The 20,805-nt window shown below is 41.4% G+C and overlaps 1 protein-coding gene across 10 annotated transcripts in view; it reads left to right on the top strand.

Moving 5' to 3' along the window:
* ENOX1 (ecto-NOX disulfide-thiol exchanger 1) overlaps window positions 1-20,805 on the top strand; it is a 572,287-nt gene that overhangs the window by 90,574 nt on the left and 460,908 nt on the right. For all 10 annotated transcript variants that reach the window (XM_053899210.1, XM_019447475.2, XM_019447469.2 and 7 more), the window contains exon 2: window positions 8,872-8,995. The gene's annotated coding sequence lies outside the window, so the exon portion shown is untranslated. The remainder of the gene's footprint in view (window positions 1-8,871; window positions 8,996-20,805) is intronic.

Raw genomic sequence — 20,805 nt, 5'->3', positions numbered from 1 at the left:
CTGTGTCTTTTTTTGTGGTAATGGAGCAGTGCCTAAAATGTTATCAGGGAGGAATCCAACCCGTTTTCTTCTTGGTCTTCTCATCCGGAGCCAGCAACAGACACACAAACAGGTGGGGTGGGAGCTGGAAGAGAAGCCTTGAGCGAAGCAGAGAGAATGGAGAATTGCAAAAAGTGGAAGCAAAACAGGAGTGCATTGTGGTAATGGATCCTGTGAGTGCCGAGTGTGTGTGTATATGCAGACAGGTGTGTATTCATATTTATATTAATATGTCCATGTAAATTTTTGATGCAGAAAATACATTTTACCTACATAGGTGGATTGATGGATACAAAAAGTGAATGAAAAAAAAATGAATATTGCAGCGCATAGCCCTAAAGCACTCCATCTGAATGGTAATGAAAATCTGGCTCTATTGAGGGGCTGATTTTGCCATTTTCTCTTAAATGCAATTTGGCTCATTTTCATGCCATTTTTTTATGGTATCAGAGGTACCAAATAAGTGTCAGCTTGTTAGAGATGGGATCGATGCTTAACAATTAAGTGTGCATTCCTTTCTACCTATGTACATTAAATGTCTAACACAGTCTTCCGGTTTTATTTTCATTTTGTCATTCTCCTTTGCTACATCTTCTTCCTCCTCAGTTCATCTTCTCACACTTGTGTTCTGCAGAGCCCTGAACTTGTTCTCACTCTTCACCATTGTCTGGCTCACTTCTATTCATCTTCATGCTTTCCTGGCCTATTCTTTAATTTTGACTCTTGTGGCAGATCCTGATAGCTGCCCACCAAAATCCATTCTACCTTTATCCTCGACACACAGCTCTAGTGTGTTTCCCAGCCTTGCTTGTAGGTGGGTGGTCATGTGAGTAAGATCTCTCCAGGGGAATGTGAGTGGACATGGTGCATGCCCTTTTTAGACTTGGGCCATAAAAAGCCCTACAGGCGCTCCTCTCTGAACCTCCCTCCTCTGGCTAAGTGGGATGGATGCTGCTGTTGGACAGGCTCGTGGAATGACTGTCTTCCCACCCCCCATCTGAGTTCCTTGTATCACGATGGGAGAAACTTCTTACTAAATCCATGGATTTTGGGTGGTCTGCTAACAACATCTAGTCTGCCCTAAGACAACTCCCGAACCTATATATCTTTACAAATAGCCTAGGTCATTTTCGTAATCTAGATCCAAACATCTGACTGTTTACTGGACATATCTTACACTCAGCCTGTCTAAAGCCTGGCCACTACCTCCCTCTCTCTGACCCCATTCCTTTTCCAATGTCCCTTCCTCTGTAAAGAGCAGGCCTAGCCAACCAGATACCTAAGTGACATACTTGGGAGCCATTTTTGACTGCTCTTACTGCTACATCCCTCAGTTAGTCTAGGGGTTGGCAAACTTCAGTCAGGCTAAATTTGTCCTGTTTGCCTGTTTTTTATAAATAAATTTTTGTTGGCATGAAGTCACGCTCATTTACCTACATATGTCCCCTTTCTCACCAAAACACCAGGGTTGAGTAGTTGTGGTAGAAACCGTATGGCCAGCAAAGGCTAAGGTTTGTTGATCTGGCCCTTTACAGAAAACTTTACCAACCGTGGTCTAGTCAGTTGGCACAGTCTATTAATTCTGTCTTAATGTTCTTTTGAACCCATCCACTTCTTTCCATTTTCACTATCATTTCTATCCTCATGTGACCTACTGAAATGGCATCCAAAGAGTGTCTATCTATGGACATAGTCTCGCATTTTTATAATCCATTCTCCATATGACAGCCAGAGTCATCTTTCTATAAGGACAATGTTGAAGATCCTTATTATTACTCTTAGCCTACTCTACTAATACAGCCCCCAAATCTGTGTGCCTTTACCTATAACCCAAGTCTCTTTCCTTAACCTCAGACCCAAATATCACCACCTTGGTTAAAATCCTTCAGTGGCTTCCCATTGCTCTGACAGTAAGTAAGCTGAGGCCCAGGCTTGCCCCCTCACTTAAACCCCAGCCATTCTTATCTTCTTAAAAGTGTTTTGCTTGCATTGTGTTCTTCCTTGCCTGTGGTACTTCTCTTTGGCAAATTCCCCTTTTACCTGGTTAAGTCTTATTTACCCACCCAGGCTGAAACTTAAAAGATACTTTGTCTAGGAGACACTTCCTGATCTCCAGACTGGGTTTGATCTCCTTCTTATGTGCTCTCATAACACCTTTTGTTTCCTCTGTATTATAGTCACTATACTCACCTTATTATTTATCTCTCTTCTTCCCACTGACTGTAAATTCTGCAAGAGGAGGGGCTGTGTCTGTATCAAGTCTTGCTGAATATCCAGCATCCATCAAACTTGGAATATGTCACGTTTTCTGACCTTTCCTCTCTCCAACTTACAATAAGAATGCCTTTTTAAAAAAAAATTCTAATTGAATTAGTTAAGTTCAAAGAAAATCCGTGATTAAGGGAGTAAGTTATGAGATATATAGGCTTGGTAGGTGTAAGGTGGGAGAGATTAATTCTATAGAATATAGGAGCAGAGGAGCCTACACACACACACACACACACACACACACACACACACACAGCCACACCGAAAACATTCATTAAGTGCCAGAACATCCTAGAAACCTAATACTACAAACAGGCATGATTCACCCCCCAGTGTAAGTGTGACAGTATCAACTATCTTCAGTCATAAAGACAGAGGAAAAAAGAACATTTCTTTTTGCCCTAGTTAAAGAGAGCCTTTGAGCAAGCTGTCATTCATTCATTGTTCCATTCAGTCTTTCATTTGTTTAACAAATTTTTGTTTAGCCTGATACCAGATGCATTGGATACAAATATTCAGGGGAGAAAGGGAGCTATTACATTAGTGGGAAGGCAGACACTTAAAATATAATTACAGGACAATATGGTAAGCACTATAATTTAGCAATTTGTACAAAGGAGCATGAGAGCACAGAGGAGGAAGCAAATTCTGTTTTTACCTGTTTACAGCAATATGAAAATGGAAATGTAGGTTCACTTTGTGTGTGTGAGGAGTGAAGGGAGTGAGTAAAGCTCACCTCCCTTGTGTAGTTTTGCTTGAGTAGTTTCTCATTGCTGCCTTTCCCCCTTTTCTTTGGGGCTGGGATGGAGATAGTATGCTGTTTTTCACATACATTTGCTTGGCATTCGAATAATTCATTCATTGCTGCAGGATTAGCAGTAGCGTTTATTTGACACATTCAGTTGAGTCCTAGAAGAGAAGACAGATATTGTTCCCATGATGTCACCACCCCTCCCCAGGCTCCCCAAGGAGGAGACACAGTTGGGAAACTCATTTCCTGGGCGTTGACCGCTGGAAATAGGCAAATGGGGACGGATCATACTTGAAGGAGAATGACACCATGTGAGGTGAGGCTTGAGTCTACATGGGTAACTTTAGCAGACGACTCACTTGGCTACGAACAAACCTGTCTTTGTGGGCAAGTGTTCACTAGGTTCAACCTTAGACTCTCCTTTTGCCTCATTAAGCCAGATAACAGAGAAATGAACTGACAGTGTGGTTGGAGAAATCTCGTGTTTTCCTCGGGTTTCTTTTTTTAATTCTTGTCAGAATCTCGTTGTTGCTGTTGTTGTTGAGGAACTCTTGTTTGTTTTTTTTTTTTCTGCTCCCTCTTTTCCTTCATCCTCCAAAATTTCTCAGAAACAGCCTACTCGTGATAGAAAATCTCCCTTGCCACTGATAATACTAGTAATTGATAGCATGTATTCACATCCCATCTCTGCTACTTATTAATTGGGGAGACTTGGATGATTTACTTAACTAAGCTTGCTAAGCCTCAATTTCTCCATCTTAAAAATGAGAATATTTTTGTAACGTTTCTATTTCTTTTTGAGAGACAGAGCATGAGTAGGGGAGGGGCAGAGAGAGAGGGACACACAGAATCCAAAGCAGGCTCCAGGCTCTGAGCTGTCAGCATAGACAGCATAGACTGTCATGGGGTTCGAACTCACTAACCGCAAGATCATGACTTGAGCCGAAGTCAGACGCTGACTGACAGCCACCCAGGCACCCCCCAAAATGAGAATATTAATACTACCGTCTAACTTAAATGATTGTAATGAGGATTAAATGAGATAATACAAATAAATTCCTGGTGTATCCTAAGAGCTCCTTAAAGGTTTGTCATTAGGTCCGAAAAGGTAAGCCTTGCCCGTTGTGTCTTCTCTGGTTAGGGTGTCAGACACTTTTCCTTTGTCATTCAGACCATCTGAAAGATTACCCTAAGGTCTCATACATGACTTTTGATTCCTTGGTTGGTGTACGTTGGCTGAGACTTCACTTATTTTGGGAGACTTCTCAGTGTTAAAAAACATGTGATGGTTTTTTCCCCTGCATCTTCTAAAAGGCTGCAGCAGGTTTCTTCAATTCTGGAGGAGGGCTAATGGGACAAGTAATGGGCATGCCCTCTTTCCCTGGAATGCCCAGGAGGCAAGGCTAGCTGGGCTCAAAGTGGACCTAAGAGTCCTCTAGAAGTTCACAACGATGAAACACAGCAGAAGGATATGGATGTCCATAATGCATTAACCCTTATTCCACTACTGGCACCTCAAAGAAAAAACCATGTGTCACCATTGAACAGTCCTCTTCTCAGATTTGCTTTTGAATTAATACCTTATGTAGTTCAGGTCTGAATTGCCAAGTACACTGACTCATTTCTTCATTATGTAAGCCATTTACAGGTCACTGCTCAGATGTTGGAATACCTGTTTTAGGCTAACGGCAAGGTGCTTAAATGACTCTCAGCTGTGCCCTTACACTTGCATTCACCTGGGCTCCCCAGAGAACTACCATACTGGGCTCCTCACCATTAGCTGGGAGTCCCGCACAGAGGCCTCATTAGCATCAAAAAGCTCCTCCTCTCTGCCTTCCGGGCAGCGACCTACCCAGGGGAATGGCAAGAAAACTATGCAAGAAGCAGATTGCAGTTACTGGGAAGTGAAACTTTTTGTAGAAAATGCAGATCAACTAGATCTGGATGTCGGGAAGTATGAAGAGACCCAGTGTGGGAAAGGGTCATCCAAGTGAGTTTGAAAGCAGAATCTGGGCACCAAGCTGAGTTTAAAGCAAACACCGTAGAGAATGACCTTGGGGATCCTGGGAAATTGGGGAAGAGCAGCATGATGTACACAGTGAGGCCAAAAGGAAAGTAAGTGCTTAAGGAACAGTAATTTCAAAGAGTGTCAGCTCTAAAGAGACATTCTAAATGCGATTTCTTTGAAAACCATTCCAAAGCTCAAATATTTATATTGATACTATTTAGTTACGATCATGAAATGCTTTGATCTGGCTGATACCATATATGTGTTCCCATTCTGTAATTATCTAGGGAAAATACTGTTCCAAAGTTCATAGACAAAGCTGGTTACTGTGATTGGCTGAAGTTGTTGTGCATAACAAAGCATTGGTTTAATTAAGTTCTTAATCCTTCCTACTGTCCAAAGAGGTCATACCATTCAGTGTGGTAAATGTAAACATGGGAATTCAATTGTTTCTGAAGATTACCTGCTCTCTGTAGGGTGAAGGTTCTCAAAGGAGTTCCTGGCCTTCGAAAACAAAGATATTATTATTCCCCAGTCACTGGTATGGATTAGTGCTATCCTGGGATTGATGATCCCATCTTCAAAGGACTCTGATTGCCCTTCATGGCCAATCAGAGGGTCATCAGAACCTGCTACATTTTAAATGTCTGTGTTAGGAGATATCCAAAGACATCAGACTTTTGCTTATTTTCTTACTTAATGTAGATATGCTCTTTCTTCTCTTTGATAATTCAACTCTGGTGTGCTGTTGAGTATAGCTGGGTGAAATCTTTCCTGACCACTTGGGTTCCTCAGTAACTCAGATACTGTGTCTACCATACATTCATGAACTTGACATTTACTGACATATTTTGTTCTTGCCAGTCATTACAATAATGTTCAAATAATTTAAGGGGGAGGCAATAAGACAGGTATATAAACTGCTAAAATACAAAATAGAAAAAGGTACAGGAGCTTAGGTAAGGGAGATGTTATTTCTGGTTAGGACATCAGAACAATCTCATGGAACAGGCTGTATTTAAGGTGGAACTTGAAAAAGATGGGTTTTGAAATGTGAGCCGCTTCCTGCACAGACACACAGACATGTACCTTTTTTTTTTGTTGAAGTACAGTTGACATGCAATGTTATATTGGTTTCAGGTGTATGACACAGTGGTTCAAAAATTCTATGTTATTCATTGCTCAACGTGATAAGTATAGTCACCTTCTGTCACTATTCAACCTTATTACAGTATTATTGACTATATTATCTATGCTGTACTTTTGATCCCCGTGACTTATTTATCTTGTAACTGGAAGTTTGTACCTCTTAAGCCTCCTTACCTCTTTTGCCCATTCTCCTAACCTCTTTCCATCTGGGAACCACCAATTTGTTCTTTGTATTTATGGGTCCGTTTCTGTTTTCTGTTTATTTTTTTTAGATTTCATATATAAGCGAAATCATATAGTATTTGTCTTTCTCTCTCTGACTTAATGTAGAATAATATGCACTATGTCCATCCACATTGTCCCATAATGCAAGATTTCATTCTTTACTATGGTTAATATTCCATTGTATGTATATAATACATCTTCTTTATCCATTCATCTGTCAGTGGCCCCTTAGGTTGCTTCTATACCTCAGCTACTGTAAACAATGCTGCACTAAACACAGGGGTGCATATATCTTTTCAAATTAGTGTGTTTCTTTTCTTTGGGTAAATACTCGGAAGTGGAATTTCTGGATCATATGGTAGTTCTATTTTTATTTTTTTTGGGGGGTGGGGGGGAGGTCCACACTGTTCTCTATAGTACCAGTTTACATCTCACCAATAGTGCACAGGAGGGTTCCTTTTCTCCATATCCTCACCAACACTTATTTCTTTTTGATACAAGCCATTCTTACTGGTGTGGGATTGTGTCTTATTGTGGTTTCAACTTGCATTGCCCTGATGATTAGTGATGTTGAGCATCTTCTCAAGACATACAGTTGGCCATCTGTATGTCTTATTTGGAAAAATGTCCATTCAGGTCCTTTGCCTATTTTTTTAATTGGATTATTTGTTTTTGTGTTGAGTTGTATGAGGTCTTTATATCTTTGGAATATCAACCCTTTATTGGATTTATCATTTGAAAATATCTTCTACCATTCAGTAGGTTGTCTTTTTGTTTTGTTGATGGTTTCCTTCACTTTTTAGTTTGATGTAGTCCCAATGGTTTATTTTCATTTTTGTCTCCCTGAGAAGATATATCCCAAAAAATGTTGCTAAGGTTGATGTCCAAGAGATATGTACGTCTTCATTAGCTTTGAGTGTAGTTTCTGTGGAGACAGAATAGGAGTTCTCTTCTCCTGTTGTCCCTCCTGACATGTGATTCAGTGCTTGACACAGACTAGGTGCGGAATCCATATTTGTCACCAGAGACAATGAGATAAGCATCCCTTCTAGAAGGAGAATTGAGGTGATGCAATTGCAACAGTCTACCACATCATAGAACAAAAGCATATGTTTGCCCAGTAGCCCTGGAATGTTTTTCAAGAGGGCATGTTTCCTTTTACCTCTTTGTGGGCTTCTTAGACCCAATTACTTTGATGCTGTATTAAAAAAGTAAAGGAGGGGCGCCTGGGTGGCTCAGTCGGGTGAGCGTCCGACTTCGGCTCAGGTCACGATCTCACGGTCTGTGAGTTCGAGCCCCGCGTTGGGCTCTGTGATGACAGCTCAGAGCCTGGAGCCTGCTTCAGATTCTGTGTCTCCCTCTCTCTCTGCCCCTCCCCCGCTCATACTCTCTCTCTCTCTCTCTCTCTCTCTCTCTCTCTGTCAAAAATAAATAAACATTAAAAAAAAAGTAAAGGAGTGAATGAAGTTCTCAAGGGTAGAGTCTGTTTGCTTTTACAAAATCATGTTTGGAGATGGATCTGTGGCTACTTCATCCTTAAATAAAGAGAAACCATCCCAGAAACCCAACTGAAGTTGGTTATTTTAAGGTCTTACTGTCTTTTTGCCTGATTCTGTTGTCTTTGACACACCTGCTATATATCTAATTAAGAAAGGTTATGCCTGATTCATAAATAGCCACCAGATTAGTATAGTGAGCTCTGGAGAGATCCGGGAGTCGGGGACACCAGGTCTTATGTTTCCACCAACAGCTGAAACCCAACTGAGCAGAACCCAACATTACAAAAACAATTGTAAAAATCAAAAGCTTAACACTGGGAAGAGTTGAAACAAGATTTGCGAGTTTCTAAGGAAGAAAAACATTGCCGCATCTTCCTACCCTGCACGCCTACTGGCAGTGACTGTTCAGTCTCTCCAGATACCTTCTGCAACTGCGGAGGCACAATTTTTCTGAGAGCTTCTCTTCCCTAGTCCCATCCTCTCTTGCCACAGGTTATCAAAAGGCCGTAGAGCTTGTCTTCGGGGCAGGGCATGGAATCTGAAAATTCTTGCTTTCTTGCAGGTCTCCCCCTACCCGCGCTTTGCTAGACAATTGCAGGAGCCTCAGAGGAATGCACAGGCAGCCATTGGAGGAGTTTCTCTGCAGTTATCTGCCATTGACCTTAGCCTAATTTGTCATGTTTTGGTCGATAATTCCAAAGATGAAGGATGAGGTACCTATTAGATTTGATGTGCCACATTCTTCCTCTGAAGCTAGGTTTGTTTCACCAGCTAATGACTTTATTCAATTATATTAAAAACCCAAGGTTTATTTTATAAGCGTGACAACGAGTCATTATATGAGTAGTATTCCACAGGCCCTAAGCAAAACACATAAAATGTCATTTCAAGTGCCAAGTTTCTTTTCTAATTCCATTTTTTTTTTCTTACAGATTTTTGAAAGCGGCTTAAATCTAATTGGCTCCCCCAGGATCTCAGCTCCTGTTACATTGGTGCATTCCTGTTTTTGAGGGGCATCTGGAGAGACTGAACGGCCACTGCTAGCTGGCATACAGGGTAGGAGGATGCGGCAACTTTTTTTTTTTCCTCTGTCCTTGGAAACTTTCAAATCTTGGTTCAGTTCTTCTTGAGCGTGAATGTTTGGTTTTTGCGATTGTTTTTGTAATGCTGGGTTCTGTTTTCCTGTTGTTGAATTTCATATGAGTGAGGTGGCAGCCACAACTGTTGCCACCCCATGGTGGCCAGCCTATGTCTTCTGTGAAGGAAAAATCAAGAGAAAAGAAAAACAAAACACATAATAGTAGTAGGGTATGGATTTGTATAAATAATACTTACCAAACAGTGCTAATAAATCAGCCTTATATGCATCTATTCTCCTCAAGGTAAACACCTATTTACACAGCAGAGCTGAGTTACTTTTAGTGGCCCACAGTCAGATGTCCCTGTAGTCGATGCAGCTGTTAAAAGAATGCCTGAATCTTTCCCTTATACCCATCAGATAGTAGGGAAAGAGAAGGGAGAAGAGGGTAACTAGGGTTTTTTTTTTCTTGTTTCAAAGGGTTTCTCTTAGCCAGATACTTAAAGATTTGAGATAAAAAAAAACAACAGGAAAATATATGTGGTATCTGTTTTTAAGTATGTTATTAAAGTATGTATGTATGTAAAGTATGTACGGAAAGACTCTGGTTTTAGAGCTTCAGTCTTCCATTGTAGAGGTGAAAGCTGGGATTAAAGAAATTGAACATGTAAGAGACTATTGGCCTGATTTGGGCAAACCCATATTGAAGACATTCAGAAGCCAGAAATAAAAAGTGTGTTAAAGGCTGTGGTTAGGCTGCCTTTTGCTGCTGGATTAGAAATAGTAAATGGAGAAATAGCAAGAAATGTGTTCCTCTTTTGGAAGACAAGTGATTTAAAATTTTTGTACTAGGAGAGTCTTATCTTGTAATATTTGATATCTCCTTCTCCTAAACATAGGCCAGGAGAGTGACAAGAATGGGCTCAAAGTTTGTTTTGATTAAGTGCCTCTTGGTTGTGTGCATGTGTGTGTGTGTGTGTGTGTGTGTGTGTGTGTGTGTGTGTTTATGTGTATGGTCCGAGTGGGAATATCTGTTTAATTGAAATCTGATTGTCCTGTTATTGGTTAGGCAGGACCTGCCCAAGCATAGAAAAACCTAATTTCAGGCTTAGCGGGCAATGAAGTTAATAATAAAACATGTCTATTGAATTAAAAACAGTACCATTCTTGTTAATTCATTTAAAAATATTACTCAAGATTTTCCTCCCAAGATAAACATTTATGTATCTGCCAAATGGGACAAGAGCCAGCCAGTCTCCTTTTTGGTAAATGTACTCCTTTTGTTGTCCTAAGGGAGACAGCCCAGGCCTAGGGCACAAGGAGCCCAGTTTTAATTGTGTGCCCCTCTGGAGTTGTACCACCAGGGACAATGACTTTGTCCTATTGGCCCTAAGCTTTTCTTATGTATAAAATAAGAGGGTTGGATGAGGTGACTTCTAAAGTCCTTAATACATATCATGTTCTGTGAAACAGAGTAAACGGTGGAAAGAAACACATGGAAATGGTAAGGAAAAGCTAAGTGAGGTAGCTCAATGCCTGAGGAAGGATTTTCTGAGCAGAGAAGGGAGAGAGTCCAGGCAAGGCTGAGCAAATGACGACCTCCTCCTCCTCCTCCTCCTCCTCTTCCTCTTCCTCTTCCTCCTCCTCCTCCTCCTCCTCCTCCTCCTCCTCCTCCTCCTCTTCCTCCTCCTCCTCCTCCTCCTCCTCCTTCTTTTTCTTCTTCTCTCTCTCTCTCTCTGTCTCCAGTTCAACTCCTATCTGGCAGCTTTAAAGAACTCAGAAATGCTCCTCCATATGTACCCTTTCTTTTTCTCTCCTCTCCTCTTTATCATGTTTCTTTATGTCTTTATCCCTCACTTTATCCCTCACTCACTGCCATCTTTACATCTCTCTGAGGAGCAGATACAGTTAGCATTTGTCAGGAAGACAGGAGGACAATGATGGAACTTGTTGGAAGAGGGTTTTTTTCCCCCACTTTTCCTCTTTTCATTTCCTAGGATCTGTTATAGCTTTGATTTTATTAAATAAAAAATGAAAATGTTTAACAACTGGATTGTACATTCATAATGATGACAATTATAACCATCACGGTGATGATACTGACCTTGAGTGTTCACTGTGTGCCAGGAACTGTTCTTAATGCCTTAGGCATAATGGCTTCTGTAATCCCCAGCACAACGCTGTGAGGTCAGACCTGCTCTCACCAGCATTATGCTGATATAGACACTGCATCAGAAAGGTAAAGTCACTTGCCCAAGTTTCACAGCTAATTATGGAAAAGTTGGGATTCTGTCCTCAGCCATCCTTTTCCAGTGTTACTGCTCTTACGTGCTCAGCCTTGCCGCATCTCCTCTGAGGCAGAGATGATATATTCTATTCACTTTTTTGTATTCTCTTGAGAATTTGGCATGCTTAAGGAAGTATACCTTGAATTCATGTAGAATCGAATTAAAGGAACACCATCCGCCTGGAAGAGAAAGTCGTCCAAGGCTTCCCCACCTCAGGCCTCTGGAGAAGCGGCGTTTGTGATGACCTCCCAACCATGTTCGTGGACAAATGTTTGACTTGTTATTTGAAACCATCTACTTCCTTTCTGTGTGAAACTCATGAACTCGTTTCGTTTAGAAATTTTGGTTTTAAGGGAGAAAGTTAGGCTGTAGCTTAAGGAGGTTGAATTGAATTTATGTGTAAACAGTGAAACTGTGGTATTATTTAAGCAAATGTAGCTGGTAAGTTAATATATGAACAAAGTGGTGTTTGAAGAAATAGCTTGGAACAAGGAGTCAACGAACGCACTAGATGATAGTTATTAGAAAAAAATTTTCCATTAAGGTTTTATTTGCCTGGATGCAGTTGACTTCTTTTGAGAAAATACTTGGTTTTCCACTTATGAACATTTGACGCACACACAAAATCAATATGTTTACATTCCAAGGCCAATATTTCTACTCCTATATATGATGTTAATGGTGGGAGAAATGAGTAGGAGAGCTACTTCTTTCTATATTTGCTGCCATGGTACAAGGATAGGGCTTTCGTACTAGGGCTCTGGATTACAGGGATTCACTATGTCCTCTAGTGCCTCACTCATCTGGTGGTCAGATTTCCAGCAGTTCTATCGTATGGAACATATATATGTGCCTAGAAGGATAGGGTCATGGTGGGGGGGAGGCTAATGTTGGAAATAACCTAAAGGATAATTTAACCCAGTTGCCTTATTTTGCAGATAAAAAAGTACAGCCTCAAATGAGTAAGGGCCCTAGCTGTGGAGTAGAACAAAGTCTCAAATAGGAAACAGTAATTACATAGGTTGTGTAGTGTTAACTCTATTAATTCGCTGTATAACTATTTGTTGAGTACCTTATAACGTGTAAGACATTAGAGATAGAAACATGAATTCTTGGACTAGGAAGTATATGGGTCTTCCTTGTAGCTCTTACTAAACGTGCCCGTGAAGCCACAGATGAGAAATATCTGAGAATGATCCTCATGAACTCTGAAGATGACAAGGACTTTGTTTTGTAAATTCCACGGTGTCTCATGCCTTCCAGGATATGAAGCTGCTGACCACAGGAAGAAATGAAAGGAATGATCACAGTGTAGGAATCTGACAATATTTAGTATGAGCAAATGTACTGACTTAAAAAGCCTCTGAAAAATTATAACTTTTCATTCCAATGCTGTGTCTTAAGTTTGTGTTGATAACCCTGAGTCAAAAAAAAAAAAAAAAAGGTTAAAGTTCTTTCAACCTGTTATTTTAGCAAAGTGATAAAGGGCACAATATATTTTGGAAAGCTTTCAAATACGGGGTATTGGTGTATAAAAGGGGGAGCTTCACTTCCCTGGGACATTTACTCAAAAGGCATTAAAATTTGTTGAACACCAGCCATGCACAACTTATCTCTAGATCACGAATGGGTAAATTTGATGTTCACGGAAGGGAAAGTGGCCACCATTGTAAAGGAAGTTGATGTTTAGCCATTAGCTTTACAAGGGGGTTTTGTATATGGAAGCACTATTATGAAGGTTGGTGTGCAAGGGGTCACGCTAAATGTGGGCCAGAGGAAGGGGGGGAGGATAACAAAACTGCAGGCGGCCTTGGCAGTGTGCCAAATCTGTGACTTCATTTAACTCTCTCGCCACTTCTGCATGGTGCCCAGGGTTCTCTCCGTCTTGCTCATGAGGAAGCTTAGAGTCAAGAGAGGAGTTAATTTGCTCACAGTGTCACAGTTGGCAAATAGCAGGATTTGAATTTAGATGTACATGATTGCAAAGCCCCAGGCTTGGTCAGCTGGGTCTGACTCAAGTAACATTTCACTCTTCACCCGACATGGACTGTAGCCTGATGGACACATGCATTCTTTCCCTTGTGTGTCCTTCTATCCCCCCATTCAACAAATATTTAAAAACCAGCTTTATGCCGGACTCTTTCAGGAGAGGCAGATACAAATTAAGAGAAAAGTCGAACTCCAGGGTAATATAAGACATGATAAAGGTACTTGACAAAAGCGTGTGAGGGTGGTTGGTTTTTATTTTAGCCTATAGACTCAGTACGACTCCTTTAAGATCATACTGCTTAGACTTGGGGGCTATTTTTGAAATTTTTAACATTGATGAGCCACAAACACAGAATTACATCATTTGTAGTTAGCAGATCCATCTTTTTTTTTTTTTTTTTTTAACTGCGTGTTGGTGCTAAGTTGGTGATGTTGGCCCTGATGGAATAAACAAAGGCAGGCTTTCTTTTGCTGTACTTTCAGGGCGATAGCTTTCCCGTCCAATATCCTGTACCAATATTGTAGGCACAATACTTATTATAGCACATCCCAGATTTCCAAGTAAGTGGGGTATCACATGGTGATGTTTTATGGCCTCACCAATTCTGAATCAGTGAAGTCTAGATTAATGAAATTTACAGCACATAGAGTTAGAGAGTCAGAAATACACTAGCAGCATATTGTAGAAGCACAGGATCCCAAGTCAGAGGATCTGGGTTTGCGTGAAGGCTCTTTCTCTTGTGTAAGACTATAAATCGCTTTGGGCCTGGATTTATTTAAGTGCTTATGTCACATAGTGTAGCGTAAATTAAATGACACAGTAGATGTGAAAAATGCTTTGCAAAGAAAGTAACAGTGTGTGCTTGTGCAGGGTTTCGGGTGTCATGTGAGGATAATAGGACATTTAACATTGGGCTCAAGCTGTGAAGGAAGAATATAGAAAAATAAGTGGAAAGAGATGGTTTTGACCATGGAGGGTAAAGAGTATCAACATGCACCTTAGTTTTGTCTGCTCAGTTCCTCACCATTTCCTGTAACAGGTACATTACATTGGCATCCTTGCAGCTTCTGCTTTCAGCCCCTGGAGTTGCCTTTAAGATGTCTCATGGTGGTGTCAGAGGGCCACCATGTTGACTGTGCCCTTGGTTTCTCATCCATTGCTTTTTTCCAGTCACTCACTCCTAGTGGTGTTTTGTCTGTACTCCCCAGGGCTCCATCTTGGGCATGAGCTTAGGCTCTCACTAGGAGCAGGCTCTCTGAGTCAGGTTCCTATGAATTACTCCCAGTTTGTCCTGACTCTTGCTCTCTGTCTTTCCTGAACTCTCTTTGCAAATCTCAATTACCATCCTACCAAAAAAAAAAAAAAAAGAAAAAAAAATCTAATGATATGAGAAGATGGTGTGTCCAAGCAATAAAAAGCATTCCATAGGGCAGAATGGACAGGAATAGATAAGGCCTGGGTGGAAGATCTTGATGTGAATGGAACCTTGGTGAGAGCCTGCAGGGAGTTTCAGAGTGAGCCACCTGAGTGTTTATCTAACAACGGGACAAGTGTCCACTGTCCTTTTGTGTGTGCTGACAGCATATCCCTTGTATACCTTCATGAAAGCATTTGGTAAGAAAATCAGTGCCAGAGGAGAGTGATTCCTGTCTTTATGTATGATTTTAGCCCCGAAAAATGATATTCTAAATCTCCAGTTTGGAGGATGGGGGCGTAACTGACCAAGCTTCTCAAATTCTTTCTTCCGAATCCCCGTCTTTGGGTGTTCTCGGTCTAGTTATTGTGACTACCGCTAACTGTGGCCCTGTTGTCCATCAGTGGGGCTATGCGTGCTCTGCCGGGGTCCTTTGGAAAAACATGATTAGAGAAAAGCAGTAGAGAGGAAGTCTACAAACCAACAAGAAAACAAACAACCCACATTCAGTAGGAACAGAGAATGTATGACTCACAGGGACAAACACAGAGGCAGACACCCCCTCACTGTTTCCCTTTCAGACTTCAAAATGTTGTGAGGTGGGAGTCCTCACAGCTTCTGAGGGAGAGCCTGGCAGAGTGAAGCCTATTTTTAAAACTTGTATAGGTAGGATGCAGACTCAACAGCATGTCCAGGCCTCCCAGTCCTGCCCCTTGTGTTTGTCTTCTTTAAATACGATCTGAATTATTTTAGTGATAATTCCACCTGGCTGAATTTCTCTCTTTTAAGTGATGTTTCAAAAAACCAGACCTGTCAGCAATTTGGTTCTATCATTTTTGTTTTCCTTTTTCCTAATATTTGTTTGGGCTTTCGGTGCTTTTTGAGAAACCTAAAGACTAAGAGAGGAATCCCAGATGAAGTATATAAGGAGGTGCTGCTCTGCCAGTGAGTCATGGGCACATGGGCTTCTTCCATTGATGAGCAAGCTCCATCTGCGTCACCCTTAGGAGGGTTTCTGAAGAGCTTGTGCACGGGGGACCTTGTTGTTTGTAGTTAAAATGTCCATTTAGGGGCACGTGGGTGGCTCAATTGGTTGAGCATCTGACTTCAGCTCAGGTCATGATGAAGCAGTTCATGGGTTCTAGCCCTGCATCAGGCTCTGTGCTGATGGCTCAGAGCCTGGAGCCTGCTTCAGATTCTGTGTCTCCCTCTCTCTCTCTGCCCTCTCTCTTTCTCTCTCTCTCTCTCAAAAATGAATAATCATTAAAAAATTAAAAAATAAAATGTCCATTTAAAAAAATCTGTGTCACATTTTAGTTTAGGGTTTGATTTGCTCTATGTAAGGTTTGCTTTCGTGTTAACTGATTTTTTTTTTTTAGTTTTGTCAGTCACATTTTATAGAGTATTTAAATAGCGTCTAGACAGGATGAGCTAAAGGAAATGCAGCAGTAGCACCCCACCCTTATCCAGAATGTGTGTGCTCACATTGAGAGCAGTGCTCACAGGGCTCCTTGCACATTCTAGACGATCCCCAGAAGAGTGTGGTATATGTATGGTGTCATCTCCTGTGAGGGAACCTGGTTCCTAGCGTTAGCTCTGCCGGTCAGTTGCTGTGTGACCTTCAGCAAGACCCTTCACCTCATTTGCCCTCAGCTTTCTTGCAAGTTAATGGAAATAACACCAATAATAATCTTTCTCTTCCTTCCTTGAAAGATTACTGAAATAATTGTAAATTTGCTTTGAGTTGCAAAAACCATTTACTAAGCATTATATGTATTCATGTATATCCAAATGGATATATGTGAGTGTGTGTGTGTCCATGGATCGCACATGCATACATTTGCTATTCACATTAAGGCAGGAATCAAACAAACAGAACTTGAGTTCTTTGGTGGACGCAGGCACTCTCGCTGCTTCCATATGTCTGCCACACGGCACATGGCACCTTGTGTGGTCTTCGTAGGTCGTTCCCCGGGGATCTTCTGCATCTTAGTAAGTTCCGTCTCCTCCTCTTCAGCAATCGTCTTTGATTTCTCTTCCCCCCACACCCCCCATATCCAGTCTATCTGTCGCCAATCCTGTCAGCTTTTTTTTTCAAATGTATCTCAAACCCACCCACCTCTCCCACCCTTGACCAGACCACCATCATCAGCCTCCGTTGACCGCCTCTCTGTAATGCATTTTCCACATGGTAGCCAGAGTGACCTTTCACAAATGTAAAACACATTAAAATGAGCCCTGCTTAAAACTAGCCAGTGGCTCCTGGTGCTTTTAGCATGAAATTCAAACTCCTAACCATGATCAACTTGGCTCACTTTCATGCCGTTCCTCTCTGCCTCGTTCACCAGACTCTGGTGAAGCTGAACTTCTTCAGCACACCATACTCTTTCTTACCTTAAGGATTTTTAAAATCAGACTTTTTGTAGAGCAGGTTTGGGCTCACAGCAAAACTGAGCAGAAGGTACAGAGAATTCTCCTGTCTCTCTTCTCTCCCCTGCCCCCTACCCCATGCGCATGGGCAGGTGCTTCCCCTGTGGACATCCCACACGGGAGTGACGCTTCTTACAGCTGATGCTCCTACACTAACACATCTTTATCACCCAGAGCCCATAGTTTACTTTAGGGTTCACTCTTAATGTTGTACATTTTATGGCTTTTGACGATGATACAGTGTCATATATCTGCCATCATATAGTATTGTACAGAACAGTTTCACTGTGCAAAAATCCTTTGTACTCTGCCTATTCATCTCTCCCTCTCCCCAACCCCTGGCAACCACTGATCTTTGGACAGTCTCCACCATAGTTTTGCCTTTTCCAGATGTCATACAGTTGGAATTAGACAGTATGTAGCCTTTTCAGATTATCTTCTTTCACTTACTAGCATGCATTTCAGCTTTCTCTCTGTCTTTTCATGACCTTAAGGATTTGCTGTAGCTTTTTGCTCTGCGTGGCTTTTCCTGTCCACCCTGTTTAACTAGCCTCTCTTATCATACTGCCCTGTTGCATGCTCTTCATAGCACTTATTCCCTTCTAACATGTTCTTTCTGTTTACTGCCTGTCTCTCCAGCTACATCTTAAGCTCTGTGAGAGTGGAGGTCTTGTCTGCCTTATTCCTGACTCTATCCCCAGTATCTAGACTAGTCCTTCATCCACAGTAGGTGTTCAGTAAATGTGATGAATTACCTTGGTATTAAGAACCTTTAGCTTTACTCTTCTCTTCCACCCGGTTTTCAAGGTGACAAACTCTTTCATTTACACTGCTTCGGGTTTTGTTCGGAAGAAGAGGCAGACATTCATGTTAAGTCACTGAGTCTGAGAATTATTTCTTGTTCACCTTTGGCTTCTGAAGCTTTCTTGGTTGTCTGCTGAATTTAATGGGTCTCCAGGCGAGTAGCAGTTGGTAGCCTTGGTGGGAATCAGTCACATCGCAAGAGAGAACACAGGCAGTAGAAAATGATTAAGGGAAAATAGCAGAAAAGTATGATTTAACATTTATTGAGTCACACATTGTAGTCAAAGCTGTGTATAACATAAAAGCGAATTAGGAGACGAGTCAGATATAAAATGAGTGAGCACACACAAGCACACAAATACTGCAGAGAGGAGGGTATTTCTTCAGATGCCTTCTCTCATTTACCAAACTGTAGTCTTATCACAATATATAGGCTAGTTCAGGAGGGAAATAATGCATCCAGTGCTTGTGGCCCAGTCATGCCCTATGGGGCACAGACAGGCCTGCAATTTCATTACTGCTTTTTAAAGAAACTTTCTCTAAGGCTAACAGACTTTCTGGGGAGGCCAAACCAAGTGAAGCTGAGTTTAATGTTCTCATTAAAATGTTAAAGAGGCTTTATTCATGAACAACTAAAGCTGTAATTGCTTTATCCTCGTAAACTATGAAAATATGTGGTGATCTCTTACAGAGGCATCCACCCAGTCCCCTCTGTCTGGAAGGTCTGTTTAATGGAGGGCTTGGCTGGATCAAGGGACTGAGAAGATTTCCCGGATTACATCCCTCAGGGACCCAGTGGAAGTGGTGGCAAGGGATACTCCTTCACTGATCTATTTTCATTCTGTAGCTCTTTTTTTTTTTTAATTTTTTTTAATGTTTATTTATGTCTGAGACAGAGAGAGACTGAGCATGAGTGGGGGAGGGGCAGAGAGAGAGGGAGACACAGAATCCGAAGGAGGCTCCAGGCTCTGAGCTGTCAGCACAGAGCCCCACGCGGGGCTCAAACTCACAGACTGCGAGATCATGACCTGAGCCCAAGTCAGATGCTTAACCAATTGAGCCACCCAGGCGCCCCTATAGCTCTTGTTTCGTATGCACTATTTGACTACTGGATCTGAAGTTCAGATCTGGAAATGACAGACGAACGCATATATAGGCACATGCACACAAATGTTGTGGAAGGGAGTGGTTTTTTATTGTTCCCATAAGCACTAGCTTATTGAGATGAGAATAGAAGAAATCCAAAAATGTTGAGGTATTAGTGAAATTGAACGGAGAATTTATGTTGAAAAGGGGTCATGTGAATCACAGGGGAGAAGGCACTCAGAACTGGCTTCAGGAGGTATCAGCTCCCTTTGCCGTTCTTAATGCCCCAGTGCAAAAACATAGCTGTAGAACTTTAGGTAGTGAGTACAGATGGCAAATACAGCTATTTTTTCTTTCTGGAAATGCTTGTCATACTGTAGGGATATGACTGAAAAAGTAAAGCTGGGATTCTTGCACGGCTAGGAAACCATATTGTTGGAAAGCTCAAAATGAAACTTAGGAGGTAAAAAAGAGTTAAAACATGCTGTCTATTCTTCAACTCCCTATTATTAGAAAACCCTATTTGTTGAATGGTAACAAATCGGGGTCTCATGATATGCAGATGTAGTAAGGTAAGTAATATCTAGGGAGTGTTTAAAATTTTTTTTTCCCACTGATGGGTCAGGTAGATGTTTTACTCTGGGTCAGATTTAAATTAAAATACATGTGTCCTAGAGCTGTCAACGTTTTTTTCTTCCAAGGGGTCAAATCGTTCTCTTCAGATGAGAGTGCAGGGCATTTGTTAAAAGGCATTCAAGTCTGAGGGAGCAGTGGAGTTGAAATCACAGGGGGTTCTTCCTATGTGATAGATTAGATAGGTTTCTGAGCAGTTCTTTTCTGGAGGGGTGATCATCTCAGCCTGATGATGTTAATGGTGTTAATGTTAAAAAGAACCTCTTACAGTTTTTGAACATAAAGAAAGTGAATTCCAACTTCTGGAATGCTGTTGATTGTGTGTAATGAAATACATTTTTAAAAACCTATTAGGAGATTCAGAACAAGATGTAACAAATTGCCACTGCGGGCCGGGCCAGCTCTGCCTCTCGCTCCTGCTTGATTGATGGGGCGTGACTTACAGTCTCTGTTTTGGGGAATCACTAATGTGGTCCCTGCGTTCTGAGGTGAATCCAGGGAGATGGGGACTCTGTAGGTTCTGTTTAGGCATAGTTCAGCTGGTCATGTCTCCTTTCCCCCTTATCCAAGGTAGGATCACAATCTACAGTGAACCCATTCTGGAGCTTTCTTGGCTTGCCTAGAAGATCTTAGGGGGATTGTGCCCAGGTTTTCACTCCCTAGTGTCACACAGAAACTGCTGAAGAAGTGTAATGGTATGACGAGACCATCAGAAATTAAAAAAAAAAAGTGTGTATCATGGGAACAAATGGAAGGATTGACTAATTTCTCCCCAGCTAACTGTATTTTTTTTTTTTTGAGAACTTTTGTCTGTTTTTTAGAGTTTTTATTTCTGCTCATTTGCTATTAGAAAGTTGGTTGTCACATTGGGCTATTCTGTGTCCCCATCCAACCAGCCCCTCTTCCTTTTTACTAGATCTTGGAGGTGAGTTACACCCAAGATCCTATGTTGACCATAGGATTAGATGACAATGCCAAAAACCTCAGGGAATTTTCCAAAATGCTTTAGTGTATGACAGTGTTTTCCTCCAGCTACTTAGTTCTGTTGTGTCTTAGGCTTATATTGATTGGTCAGTTGGTTGTTTGATTAATTTACTCATTCATCCATCAAATATTTTGAGAGCATATACTATATGTGAGGGG

This window comes from Panthera pardus, unplaced genomic scaffold (assembly GCF_024362965.1).
Source record: "Panthera pardus isolate Hobbes unplaced genomic scaffold, ASM2436296v1 HiC_scaffold_1, whole genome shotgun sequence".
Classification (NCBI taxonomy): domain Eukaryota; kingdom Metazoa; phylum Chordata; class Mammalia; order Carnivora; family Felidae; genus Panthera; species Panthera pardus.
Note: the sequence above shows the minus strand (reverse complement) of the source record. Positions and strands in the feature narration are given on the sequence as shown.